At 36.7% G+C, this 13273-nt stretch overlaps 1 protein-coding gene across 2 annotated transcripts in view; it reads left to right on the forward strand.

Annotated features, from left to right (window-relative positions):
* The first annotated feature begins 722 nt into the window (after positions 1 to 722).
* The window catches only part of Ube3a (ubiquitin protein ligase E3A), a 54538-nt gene continuing 41987 nt past the window's right edge, over positions 723 to 13273 (forward strand). The window contains exon 1 of one of the 2 annotated variants that reach the window (XM_089101916.1): positions 723 to 757. The gene's annotated coding sequence lies outside the window, so the exon portion shown is untranslated. Of the gene's footprint in view, positions 843 to 13273 lie in introns of both variants that reach the window. The other variant, XM_089101899.1, reaches the window with a different exon arrangement.

A 13273-nucleotide genomic window follows, 5' to 3' on the forward strand; every position in this document is an offset into this window, starting at 1 on the left:
TTGACTACTCCCTCCAAATTTATTAACTTGCCAGTACAATATTTTACTATTGTGTTGTCTAGCTGCATCTTCCAGATCCTTGGCAATCTTATCCATGGCATCCACTCACACTTTTTTAATTCATATTTTAATAGTTTCTCCACTTTCTTTGCCATCCCTTGTTCTCATATGATTTATCACTCAGATGATTCTTGTACAGGCCATTTCTCCTCTTCGTTAAACAAAAACCCTTTTCACTAATATTCCTAGCTGAGTTCTTAATTTTTTCCCTAAGGCAGTATCAGCAACTTCACAAATTGTTGTCCTAAAATTATTCCATCCATCTTCTGCATTGTCAAATTTCAAACTCTCTAGTTTAGTATTCAACTGTTCCTGGAACGTTTCTCTCAAATTCTCATCCTGAAGTCTACCAACATCCTAACTCCCCTTGAGTATTTAGAAAAAAGTGAAATACCAAAAACAAGATATTTTATAAATATGGAAGGATAATTGCACCACCTTCCCATTGGTACCCTCTGTTGAAAATAAGAAAGAAACATGTTAATCTAATTGATAAAAGCAGGATTTAAAGCCTAAAAAATTACTAAAACCGGCTATTTTATTATGCAAAAGCACGACTTTTGCTAAAGCAGCTAAATAAAAGTTTATTGATTTTTTTGTTGATTTAGTGATTTATGTTTTACCTAGTGGCAGCTCTGCCCATAGATTTATTTTAATTTTAGAAGAAACTTAAATTAGCCACAAGAATTCTGCCATTGTATGCTGGGTTATCTTATATTAGGCTAGTTCTATCCTTATCTTGTATCAGGTTTCCACCCTGAGCTGCAGAAGAAAAAACAAGGGTAAATATCTACCAAATCATATTATTGAGTTAGGACTAAAGTGAATACACCATTCAATGCCTTTTTTATGCTGATTACTAATATAACAATCATTTCTATCGGAAATGAATTTCCGCCCCCCCCCCTCTATATACCTAACCCTGAATTGGCATATTTAAGGGGGGCTGAAATTCATTTCCGATAGAAATGATTATTATATTTGTAATCAGCATAAAAAAAGGCATTGAATGGTGTATTCACTTTTGTCCTAACTCAATAATATGATTTGGTAGATATTTACCAAAACAAGCTGTTATCTTGGCTTTGAATTTTGCCTAAAAGCTGCTAGCCTAAATTCTAGAGAATTTCCTTCCCAGTTAGATGACCTAGGCCTAATACTGTTAGAACAAGAGACCACCCACATAAGGTTCTTTTTAATAAGAGCAAGCTTCTTATTCTAATTAATATATTAATAATAACCCTTGTGTACTGGTAGTTGCTCATAAAGAATTGGGACAAAAGTTCAAACTTTAGCCTAAAGAGTGAGGGATTGAGGAGGAAGCAGACACCTTCCCTATGGAATAAGTCCTGTTCATTTTCAGTTTTAATGCTGCTCCTTACTTTCACTTGAAAAATTGGTTTTTTAATCTAATTTCTGATAGTTTTTCAGATAATGCTGAGAAATCTGCCTCCCCCACTGTGGAAACCCTCCCACATGTAAATTTCTTGCTAGCCTATGTAATTTCCCCCTCCCCCAAAGATTTTCTTCAGATAATCCTATCTTCACTAAACATTTCTCCCAGGAAAACTTTGTGTAGCCTAGACAATTCCCATTGGAAGATTCTTTTTACTTAGATTTGAAAAAAAGACTTTGTATTATTACCTTAAATTGCATTGTCCAGTGAAATAAGGAAAGATCCTGTAGAGTTGCTGGTCAGTGATGATGGGGAGCCATTATATTATATTAATCAGAATTATATTAATTTCTGATCATTTTTCCAGTCATGCTTGAAATCCCTACCCACCTCATTAGAAAATTTTTCTCAGACCCCCCCCCCCTAATAGAAATATTTCCACCAGAGAAAATTTCCTCATGGTTCATTTCTCCTGTAAAAAATCCCCTCAGAAAATTTGAACCCCATAGAAAACTTGGTAAAAATTTGGGACCACTCCAAGTCATAAGGAGACAGATTAAGAAAACAATTTTTACTTCATTATATAAAAAATAATCCTGGATAACATATTTTCCAGAAGGATAACCTTAATCCTTGCTTCTTTCCTTGTTTTTCTAAGAAATTCATGAACTTCTTAGAACCTGTATATTAACAGAGTATATACCCCCCCCTTAATGTGCAAATATTATACTCAGAACTGCATTCTAAATCTAAATATAGCCTAAACTTCATTTGTATCACAAATGAAATTTACCCCACCCCTAAAAATATCCAAATCTGGGTATATATTTGCACATCAAGGGGTGGGGGTAAAGTTCATTTGTGATGCAAATAAAGGTTATTTTTAAATTAAAAATTTGATTCTGGGTATACATTTGCACACTAGGGGAGTGGGACTAGATACTCTGTTAATATATAGGTTCTAAGAAATCTGTGAATTTCTTAGAAAAACTGGAAAAACAAGGAAAGAAGTGAGGATAAAGGTCCTGCATCCCCTCCCTAGGAAATACGTTACCTAGTAATATTTCCCATATTATGAAGTAAAAATTGTTTTCTTAATATGTCTCCTTATGACCTGGAGTGATCCCAAATTTATACCCATGTAAGTACTTGAAAAGCCCAAGTCTCCCACCCTGAGCTGCAGAAGAAAAAAGGAAGCTATAAAACAAGAGACCACCTAATTAAATTTATTTGAAAGGAAAGCCAACACAAAGCTTAAGAGCAATATTTTCCCTAACTAAAACAACAGTGACTATCCCAGTGCCAATGCTTTCATAAATTCAGTCTACCAAGACAGGTGTAAAAAAACCATGGCAATGTATATAGGATGCAGATCCTCCTGCCTTCCTCACTGCTTACCAGGCATTTACAGGTTATTTTGATTTCAGTCTTGAATGCTGTTATTCAAGATAATTAGATTCAGGGAAATTCTAAGAAACCAATTTTCAGAGTTGCTTCTATTTAAGCTGGGATACCACCAGATGGCTAATTTGACAGTGTATATATATATACAAATCTTTATATTACCCAACCGGTCAACCAGTATTTTAAGCCTAGGAGTCCAGTTGGACATAAGGAAACATATTGAGAAAACAATTCTTACTCCATAATATGAAGAATAATCCTAGTTAACACATTTTGCAGGGGAAGAGCCTTTATCTTCACTTCTTTCCTTGTTTTTCCAGTTTTACTAAGAAATTCATGAATTTCTTAGGACCTATATATTCACAGAATATATACTCCCACCCCCCTAATTTGCAAATATATACCTAGAATTGCATCCTCAATATAAATATAACATGCAATTACATCACAAATGAACTTTACTCCCATATTAGCCGTATGGGGGATGTCTATTTAAGCTGCATCCCCTCCCCTGATGAGTACAAAGCAGTCTAGAACCTTCTGTATAGCTTAAGGTAGATATAGCCCTACAGTATATACAAAAATTTGATGATTTTTTTTTTATTAATTGGTGTTATGAGGCTACTTCTGATGAGAAATAAGCACAAAAATAACAGGAAACCTGTAAAAGCAGCAAACTTTTGTATTCAGCCAATGGCTATATCTGTCCCTGTTAGGGGGATGGGGTGGGGGCTGGGATGTGAGTGACAGCAGTGATCATTCTATGTGGAAAGAGCATTGAGTAGATAATCAAGTATTACATTTTTTCCTGAGTTCTGTCCTATTAGTAACCTTAACTTGTAAAATAACACAAATTAGCAACTTTTTTTCTATGCAGCCCAGGGTGTTAAATTTATAATATAGAAATTAGATAGAAAACAAAATATACCTTTTGGTTCCCCATTCATTATAATTTTACAATATAATAATGATTGCTGTTATAATGGCATTCCCAGTCCTCTATAACAAAGCCAGAGACTGCCATAGACTATAGGCTATACAAAAGTTTGTTAATTTTGTGGATTGTCATTATTTTTGGTGTTTATTTCTTATCAAGTGTTGGCTTGTCTTATCATCACCAAGTGTTTGTCTTATCATTATCAAGTGTTATGGCTTGGCTTGTCTTTCTTATCAAATGCAAAAGCCAATTTAAAAATGACAAAATCACCAAACCCATCAGAGGGAGGAGGGGATAAACTTGACATTGTAATGCCAGTGGTTATTACAATTTGAAGAGAATTGGATAGAGAATCAAATGGTATATTTTTTTCTATATTATTTCTGTTCTTTACTGTAAATTAACTCCTAAAACCATAGTATATCAAATATATGGTGCTAGCAAGCAGCACAAGCTGCTTCCTGGCTTCTTAACAAATCATGTAGTTACTTGCTGGATACTGTAGTCAGACACATCTCAGTTGAACTAGCATGATTTACCATCCAGTTCTTTCTAAAAAGTGTTGTTCTTGGAGTCCATATTTACTTTAAATATCTCTTCTTAAATTGCATTTCCAATGCAGTGAGGTGATGTTAAGCCTCCTGTAGGGTATCTTGGTGGTTAATGTGTCAATGCTATGGTCAGCATTCCCACTTTTGCCTCCATATAGCAACAGCAATTGCAAGGGATGTATGAAAAACTCTTGTTGAATTGATTTGCTGTTAAAGCTTCTTAGAGATATCTCAAGTCATAGTAACATCAGAGGGGTGGGAGATTAGAAGATCTTCTGAGAATTATTTCACCTTTGTTTCTCTGGCACTTAAAGAGTCAACAGCTTGGTCATTTCTAGGTGATCAATGTTGTGGAGATTTCTCATTTTGGTGGCAGTTTTTGGCTTGCTCTCCAGTAAATCAAAGTCACTAATTTTATTCAGATTAAGAATGCTATATTCCATGTGGGGACAGATAAGATCAGTGTAAAGTATCTTAATTATTATTGGTTTTAAGAAGCTGATGGTCTGCTTATGCTTTGATGGTAAAAGAACAGGTGGTTTTTCTAATCTTGGAAAACTTGATATGAACAAATCTAGGGGGCCAGAAAGGAATATTTCCCAAGCTCCTTAGTAGATATTGGAGTGTCCTTACTTGTCCTCTATTTAACCTTTTCCAGCTATACCACCAAAATGGGAAACTACCTTCTGGTTAGAGAATGTTACATGTTACTACAATCAAAGGCAAAGCCTTTTGCTATGCTTTTCAAGCAAAACAGTAATATCAGTAGCATTATATAATGAAATAATCCTTCTTCTTGGATATAGAGGTAATATAGCAAGAATTTACAGTATAGAACACAAAGTCTATGAGCTTTTTTAACATCATCTCTTCTAAGCAGCATTAAAAGACCTGACATAAAAAGGACCAAATAGCTCCTGAAAGCAGTATATAACCTTCCTTGGGTCTTTCTGTTATAATTAGGTCTACCTTAAACTTTACATCTATTATGGAACTTTAAATGTGCCACCAAAACTGTAAACAGTCTTAGCCATCAGTGTATGCTAAATATAATATGTTATTAAAACCAGTGAAATAAGTTGGCTCATTATAGGAAAGCATAAATAAGTGCTGGCACTAAACCAACATGGTGATTAGACCAACCAGAATTAACAGGATATTTGCAATAAAGTTAGACCTAATGTAATAAGGCTAGTTTAATGTAAGAATTATCATACTAAAGTTGCAAAATATTTATGAAAGATGGATTAATGCCTACAGTTGTCAAAGATTATCATAGCTGGACATGCAACACACTGTCGAATGCTTTATAGAGATCCAGTGCACATAAATTGGTGTCAAATTCTGGGTTTTAAGCACTCATAATCAATTTGAGCAGAGTCAATTTGCAACATGCAATATTTGTATTAATAAAATTGTGTTTTCAGACACCAGGTTTGAAGTATGTCTTGAGTAGGTTTGGCAAAAATCGTTTTCAGGTTCTCCATGTTCAATCCAGCAAGACTTTAAAGTGTTTTCATCTTAAAAGTTCCAAGCCTGTTGTGCATGGGTTTCTGAAAATTGTAACAAGCCATAAATGCAAGGTTGAACATGGGTTTAAAGTAAACATTTGCCTATGTTGAACATAATGCTGAAAATGGTAATTTGCACAACCAAGGTTGAACTCCATGTTGGATGTAGGTAGTCTGAAAACAAGGCTTAGAGTTTAATGGTCCAATCTACCTACAAAATAAAGCAAAATCTAAGCAAGGCACAAGCAGGGTTTAAAAGCACAAACATAATAGGATGTTGCATGTTCTCTCTTTTGTTCTTTGGAAGACCCATGTTTCTTTGAGAAAAACACAAAGCAATCACTGGAACCAAACTCAGTGGGCTTACAAACTATTTTTGACTGTCTTTATAAAGATTTAGAAAAGATGGCACAAGGCTTGCTTCTTGTATATTCTACTACTTAGCTCTTGTGTAATGACTACCTTTATAAAGGTATATGTAAGAAGGCACTAGGCTTGCTCCTTGTATGCACTACTACTCACATAACTACTAGCTCTATATGCCTGCTTCTTCTACCACTACTTAATATATATCAACTACCTGCATAAAGGTATACATAAGAAAGTGCTAGGCTTGCTTCTTGTATGCATTATTACTCACTAACAACTCATGTCTTCCTCTTACCCAAACTCTGCCTATAGGTTGAGCCTTTCAGATCGCCTGACAGCTCTTCTAATCTGTGCTTGGGCTGGTTCAGAAAAATCACTATCCATAGTACATGTCTTAGTGCTAGGTTCTGTCTTTAAACTCCTAGCGGGCACCCTAAAACCTTTTGTTGGGTTTTATTTTTGTTGCTATCAGTGCTAGTGGTGTTTGGGATTGGAGAGAGCTGCAGCTTTTATGATGTGACTCATTGACAGGTAGTACTTCATTTTGTAGATGATTGACCATGCATGATAGTGTTGATTGCAACTGCCAACTCATAAGGAATTGCACTGGGGAAGCAAGGATGTCTGCAGGTGTATTCCTATTCTCAAGTAATCCCAGGTAGAGGTCATTGCCATTTTCAGATGCCTTTATCATCAGATTCTTTGCAGTTTGCACTGCTTGCTCAATTAGACCACTCAATTATGGGCAGATTAGGCTGAATTTATGTGCATGAATCCCTAGGCTTCTGAAAATCTTTGAAATTCTGCTGAAGGGTACTGCAGGCCACTATCTGATATAAATCTTAATGGTATTCTGTATCTCGCAAAGTGAGTTTTTTGTTTAATAATTGCTGTATTTGAAGTTAAGCTGCTCAAATTATCAACTTCAAAATCTGCAGTGACCAAGAAATCAGCCATTCCACTTAAAAAGGTCAGATGCAACCTTCTGCCAGGGAAGAGGTGGGATAGAATGGTTGATTTCAATGCATATTCTTAGCACAAGTTCTGTGTCTCCAAACATGCTCCTTAATGTCAACATTCAGACCTGACCAGTATACTAGTAATTCTGTGTCAGTTGCTCTGTTTTCTCCACACCAAGGTGAGCTACATGCAATTATTTTAACATTTCAGTTCATAGTGCTCGAGGTATCACAATTCTGTCTCCTTTAAAGATGATGCCATTTTCAGCCAAAAACTTGTGTTGAATACTCCAGTAATTGCCTATGCTTGACTGGCAAATTTTCCTGTAACTTGGCAATCCAGGCTCTTTGGCCTTGAGAATAGAATTCAGCTGAGAGTCTATTGGTTTCAAGCTTGATAGCCACCAATTTGTTGTCACTCACTGGTATTTGTTTGATGATTTGGTATACATATACATCTATTTCCTTCTGAAGTTTGTTGTCTGCATCAGGTAAGTACAGTCTGGAGAGGATATCAACAACTGGAATTACTGTTCCAGAATGAAATTGCAGGTGGAGCTCATAAGGCTGAAGCTGCAACAGGAGTCTCTGAACTCGAGTTGGGACCTTTTCAATCAGATTGGCACCAATAGTCTCTTATGGTCAATCATCAGGAAACTTATATGTCTTCCATACAAGTAATAATGAAAATGCTTGCAGCCATTGACAATTGCATACAACTCCTTTTCAAGCTCAGAAAATGTTTGTTCAGTCTAATTCAGGGCTGAAGATGCAAAGGCAACAACTTTCCCACCTCAGCAAATATAAGCTCCCAAGCCAGGCCTGCTGCATCAACTTTCAGTTCTATATTTTACTAGTGTAGTCAAAGAATGGTGTATTTGAGACAGTGGAAGATTCAAGCTTTGTTGTGCTCTAGGCCAATAGAGGGTCTTGTCTTGATTGGACAAGGTAGGTATGTACTTTCCCAGGTAATTCAGCATTCCTAAGAGGGTAAGGACCTCTTATTGGGTCTGAGGACTGGGTATTTGATTGATAGCTTTTATTTTCTTGGGATCAGGCTTGCTGCCTCTTGCTCCAAGGATATGCTCAAAGTAACAGACATTGCTCACTCTTAACTGGCATTTTTCCTCATAATAAGTCACCCCCTTTCTGCCGTGCTTGTTCTAGGAGATCTTCCAGTCACTCATCATGCTCCTCTTTGGTTCTCTCAATTACCAAGATGTCATTAGTTATAACCATGGACCCATTTAGCCCTTCACACGTTTCCTCCATTCTCCTCTGAAACTTGTCTTGGGCTGAAATTATGCTGAATGGTATTCCCCAAAAACTGATATCTACTGTATATGGTGCTGAATGTCATCATGTAACATGTACTTTCAGACAGTGCAAGTGACCAATACTCAGATTGTGCATCCAGTTTGCTAAAGATGGTACCACCATGGAGTTGTGATATTACATCTTCTATTGTTGGTATTGGATCATATGGCTCCTTTATGCATTTGTTTAAGTCTATTGGATCTGTGTGTAATCAAACACTTCCATCAGTTTTCTCTGCAATCACCATTGAATTGGTCTAGTCCAAGGCTTCAGTAACCTTTTTGATCAAATCATCCCTCTTCACATGCATCAGCTCCTGCAGCAGTTTACTCTTCAGTGCTGCAGGAGCTCTTTTAGCAGGATATGCAGTTGGTACCAAACTATCTTTCAGATCAATGTTGTATTCACCCTCCAGACAATCAATAGCATCAAAGACTATAGGTGTATACAGGTATACAGGTATACTTGTATACAGGTGTTGGATTTGCTTGTGTCAACACTGAGGATCCATTTCATCAGTTCCAAATCTTGACTTGTAACTGATGATGTGGGTGGATGGTGAGTCAATATAGAGTTTGTGGATCACAGCTTGGTTGGACTTGTGGCTACATGGTAAATTCCAAGCTCTAACAACTGTTGTCTTGGAACCACAATAGCTGGTGGGTCTTTGACAAATTGGGTGAAGTTTTGGGTTAGGATTGAGCTGATCAAGGATTGATTTAGGAATGATATTAGCTTGGGCACCTGCTTCTAGCTTGAAACAAACAAGAAACTGGTTGTTCATTACGAGGGTTACAATTGCTTCATACTTCTGATTAATAATATACATGAGTACTGTATCCTCTTCTTCTGTGATTCTGCCTGCTTGTTGGATTTCTTTGTCTTTCATACTCACAATCTTGCTCCAATAACGTTTGCCAGATGATTTGGCATTTTGCACTGGGAGGAAATTTTTCCTTTTGCTGGGCAAATGTGCTTAGCTAGATATGCTCCACCACAGAAGTAGCATTACTTCTTGGGGCATTGCTTGTGAATTTTCTCTGACTTCAAAAGCATATTTGGGTTGAGCTATGAGTAACAGCATCTATTTTGTGTTGGAAAGGCACAGCTTTGCTTCTGCTGAAGGAGTTTAACTGAATGGGTTGTTCCATGGATTCTGGATTTTGTTATAGCATTTTCAAAAGTAAAAAAAAACCCTTCAGGCAGGAGTCTCTCCCTGACTGCCTGGTTTCTTATTCCACAGACAATTTGATCACGAATCATCTCATCAGGTTCCTTGTAAAGGCAAGGTTTGGCTAATGTCTTTAAGTCAGTAATGTATTTTTCCACACTTTCGCCTTCTAACTGGTCCTGCTTTTGAAAAAGAAACCTAGTATAGAGAGTATTTTTCTTTGGGCTATCATGTTTATAGAACTATGCTAGGAGATGATCTATTTTGTGGGCATTACCATCCTCAAATTCAACATTATTGAATATTTCTCTGCTCTTTTCTCCTAACCAAATTAAAAAGTAAGTGCACATAGACTTTGAAGACCCAGGCTATCTTCAAAATAAAGCAAGCCATAAGCATGGTAAAAATGGAAGCATAATATAAGCACCAGCATAGCAGGATGTTGCACGTGCTAGCAACTAAGTTTAGATTGAAAACCAAACTGGTCCAATTTATAATTAATATGCTTATCAATAAATGATTACAAAACTTATTAAAAAAACCTTCCAAAATTGCATGCTACCATAATCAACACATAGAAAGACATATAAGCTTTAGCTCTCTTAAAACTGAAGTAAAATGATCCACATAAAAACAAATCAGATACTGACAATGTGGACATATCAATCTTGAAAAGCAGCTATATATGAGCAATTAATTCTTTAGAATCCTTCCTAGTATGCTGCAAAAATATGCCATAAAGGTCAATATACTTGGATTTAGATCACAAAACACTTTTTGCAACTAGATCAGAACTAATAAGTAGTGCATGTTGCTTTTCAATTTTCTTTGGTAATAACCTGCTAATCAGATTAGAATAGTAATAATGAAAATCATAATTAATAACACTAAAACAATTGATAATAATCAAGCCAAAGGGAACTAGAGCTGAGGGCGGAAGGTGCTCTGCAGTTAATTATTAATATAATTTAGAAAACATCTCTTTGCAAAATCAATACACTATAAGGGATTTTATGGAAATTTTGCTTAAGACCTAATTTTGTTTTTCTTTTGATAAAAAAATGTGATCTAAGGTTGTTCTACTTCAAGGAATTCAAAAACTTAACCAGAACTTAGCATGGTTCGTAATTTGTTACATTCTAGTTTATGAAAGACAGAAATATTAGCAAAATACCAACCTCCCCCCCCCCCTTGACCAAAGTCTTACTAATCATTGTCTTGTCCTCAATGACATAGTTAAAAATTCCAAAATACTTGTTTATATCATTCTGCAAAGCACTTTACTTTAATTTTAAGTGCAAAAGAAATACCTCAATAAAAATTGGAAAAGTCAGAATAGACTAACCAAACAGTTCGTGGTAACGAACTATAAGTAAGGAGCGACCTGGCTCAATGGTAACCGAAACTGTAGAAAACGGAATTTTGATACCAATAGATACATCAAGAGAATCAGATTTTAATGCTGATTTCAAATATATAAGTTTCATCAAGTTTAGTCCTACCTATCAAAAGTTACGCTCCTGAGAAAATTTTGCGGATTTTCGAAAAAAGGGAGAAAGACCCCCTAAAAGTTATAGCACCTTAATTGAAATCACACCATCATATTCAGCATATCAGAGAACCCTACTGCAGAGGTTTCAAGCTCCTATCTACAAAAATGTGGAATTTTGCATTTTTTGCCAGAAGAAAGATCACAGATGCGTGTTTAGAATATCGTGGGAGGGCTCATTCAAACGGAAATTAAAAGTTCTAGTGCCAGTTTTAAGTGACCAAAAAAATGGAATCCAAGCAGGCCCCCTCCCACGCTCAGGGGTTTCCAAAGTCACCCGATCAAAATTTACACATGGCCATTTTGTTTAGCATGACCGACAATATAATAACTATCTCTTTTAGAATGACTTAATCATCCTAAGTCCCTGGGGGGAGGGCTGTAAGTTATGAACTTTACCAAATGTTAACATATTGTATTGGTTATTCGGAAGTATACAGACGTTTTCAGGGGGGATTTTTTCTGGTAGTGGGGGGCGGGGTGGGGAGTGGATCAGGGGTTAGGTGGGAGGATATGTCCACGAAGGAAGGGTTCATGGGGGAAGGGACATTCCTATGAAGGGGGCGCCGGATTTCCCAGTATCATTTAAAAAACTATCAGAAATTCTATATAAAAAAAAACAAGATTTTTAACTGAAAGTAAGCAGCAACATCAAAATTTAGAACGACAGAAGACATTACGGATATGATAGAGTTCGCCCACTAGTCAATATCTCGCTCTCTAAATCAAAGATTATCTAGCACTTTCATAGGAGCTATTTATTCTCATTGAAGGTAGTTGTGATTAAAAGGTCATTTTTAAAGAATTGGAACAAAATTCGAACTTTAGCTTAAAGAGCAAGGTATTGACTAGGGGGCGAACCCTCTAATATCAGAGGCAACGCTGTAGCGTTGCCTATAGTAAAGGCCATGCGGCTCTAATGTTTTATTATATATTTTTTTCCCAGAGGCACTTCATATGGAAGGGATCGTCGTAGAAACTTCAAAGGGGGCTCATTCGATTGGAAATGGAGAGTTCTACTGCCCTTTTTAATAGTCAAAATGATTGGAGGGCAAACTAGCCCCCCCTCACGCCCACCATTCCCCCAAAAACATACACTCAAAATTTTGAGCAATCCATTTGTTCACCTTAAATGATTTCCAGATGACAAATTTGTTTCTGAGGAGGGTACTCCCCCACAACCCTCAAGACCAGAGTTTTAAGTTTTGTCCTGGGTGCATGTAAGGTTTTTATAGAAGGCATTGTTGTAGAAACTTCAAAACAGGCGCATTCAATTGGAAATTAAAGGGCTAGTGCCCTTTTTATTTGTCAAAAGTGATTGGAGTGTAACTAGCCCCCCGCCCCCCCACGCCCATCATTCACCCAAACACATCCAATCAAAATTTTGAGATAGCCATTTTGTTCAGCGTAGTGGATTTCCTAATAGAACATTTATTTTTGAGAAGGTCAATCCCCCACAGCCGTCAGGAGAAGGGTTTTAAGTTATGCCCATGGGGCATATAAGGTTTTTATAGAAGGCGTTGTCGTAGAAACTTCAAAACAGGCTTATTTGATTGGAAATTAAAGGGCTAGTGCCCTTTTTAATAGTCGAAAGTGATTGAAGGGCAACTAGCCCCCCCACGCCCATTATTACCCCAAACACATCCAATCGAAATTTTGAGATAGTCATTTTGTTCAGCGCAGTTGATTTCCAGATAGTAAATATATTTTTGAGGAGAAAACTCCCCCACAACCCTCAGGGCAAGGCTTTTAAGCTATGCCCTGGGGGCATATAAGGTTTTTATAGAAGGCGTTGTTGTAGAAACTTCAAAACAGGCTCATTTGATTGGAAATTAAAGGGCTAGTGCACTTTTTAATAGTCGAATTTGATTGGAGTGCAACTAGCCCCCCCCTGACGCACATCATTTCCCCAAACACATCCAATCAAAATTTTGAGATAGCCATTTTGTTCAGCATAGTTGATTTCCAGATAGAAAATATCTTTTTGAGGAGGACACTCCCCCCCAGCCCTCAGGGCAAGATTTTTAAGCTATGCCCTGGGGGCATATA

This window comes from Artemia sp. Qi Xiang Cuo, chromosome 2 (genome assembly GCF_049724085.1).
Source record: "Artemia sp. Qi Xiang Cuo chromosome 2, ASM4972408v1, whole genome shotgun sequence".
NCBI lineage: Eukaryota > Metazoa > Arthropoda > Branchiopoda > Anostraca > Artemiidae > Artemia > Artemia sp. Qi Xiang Cuo.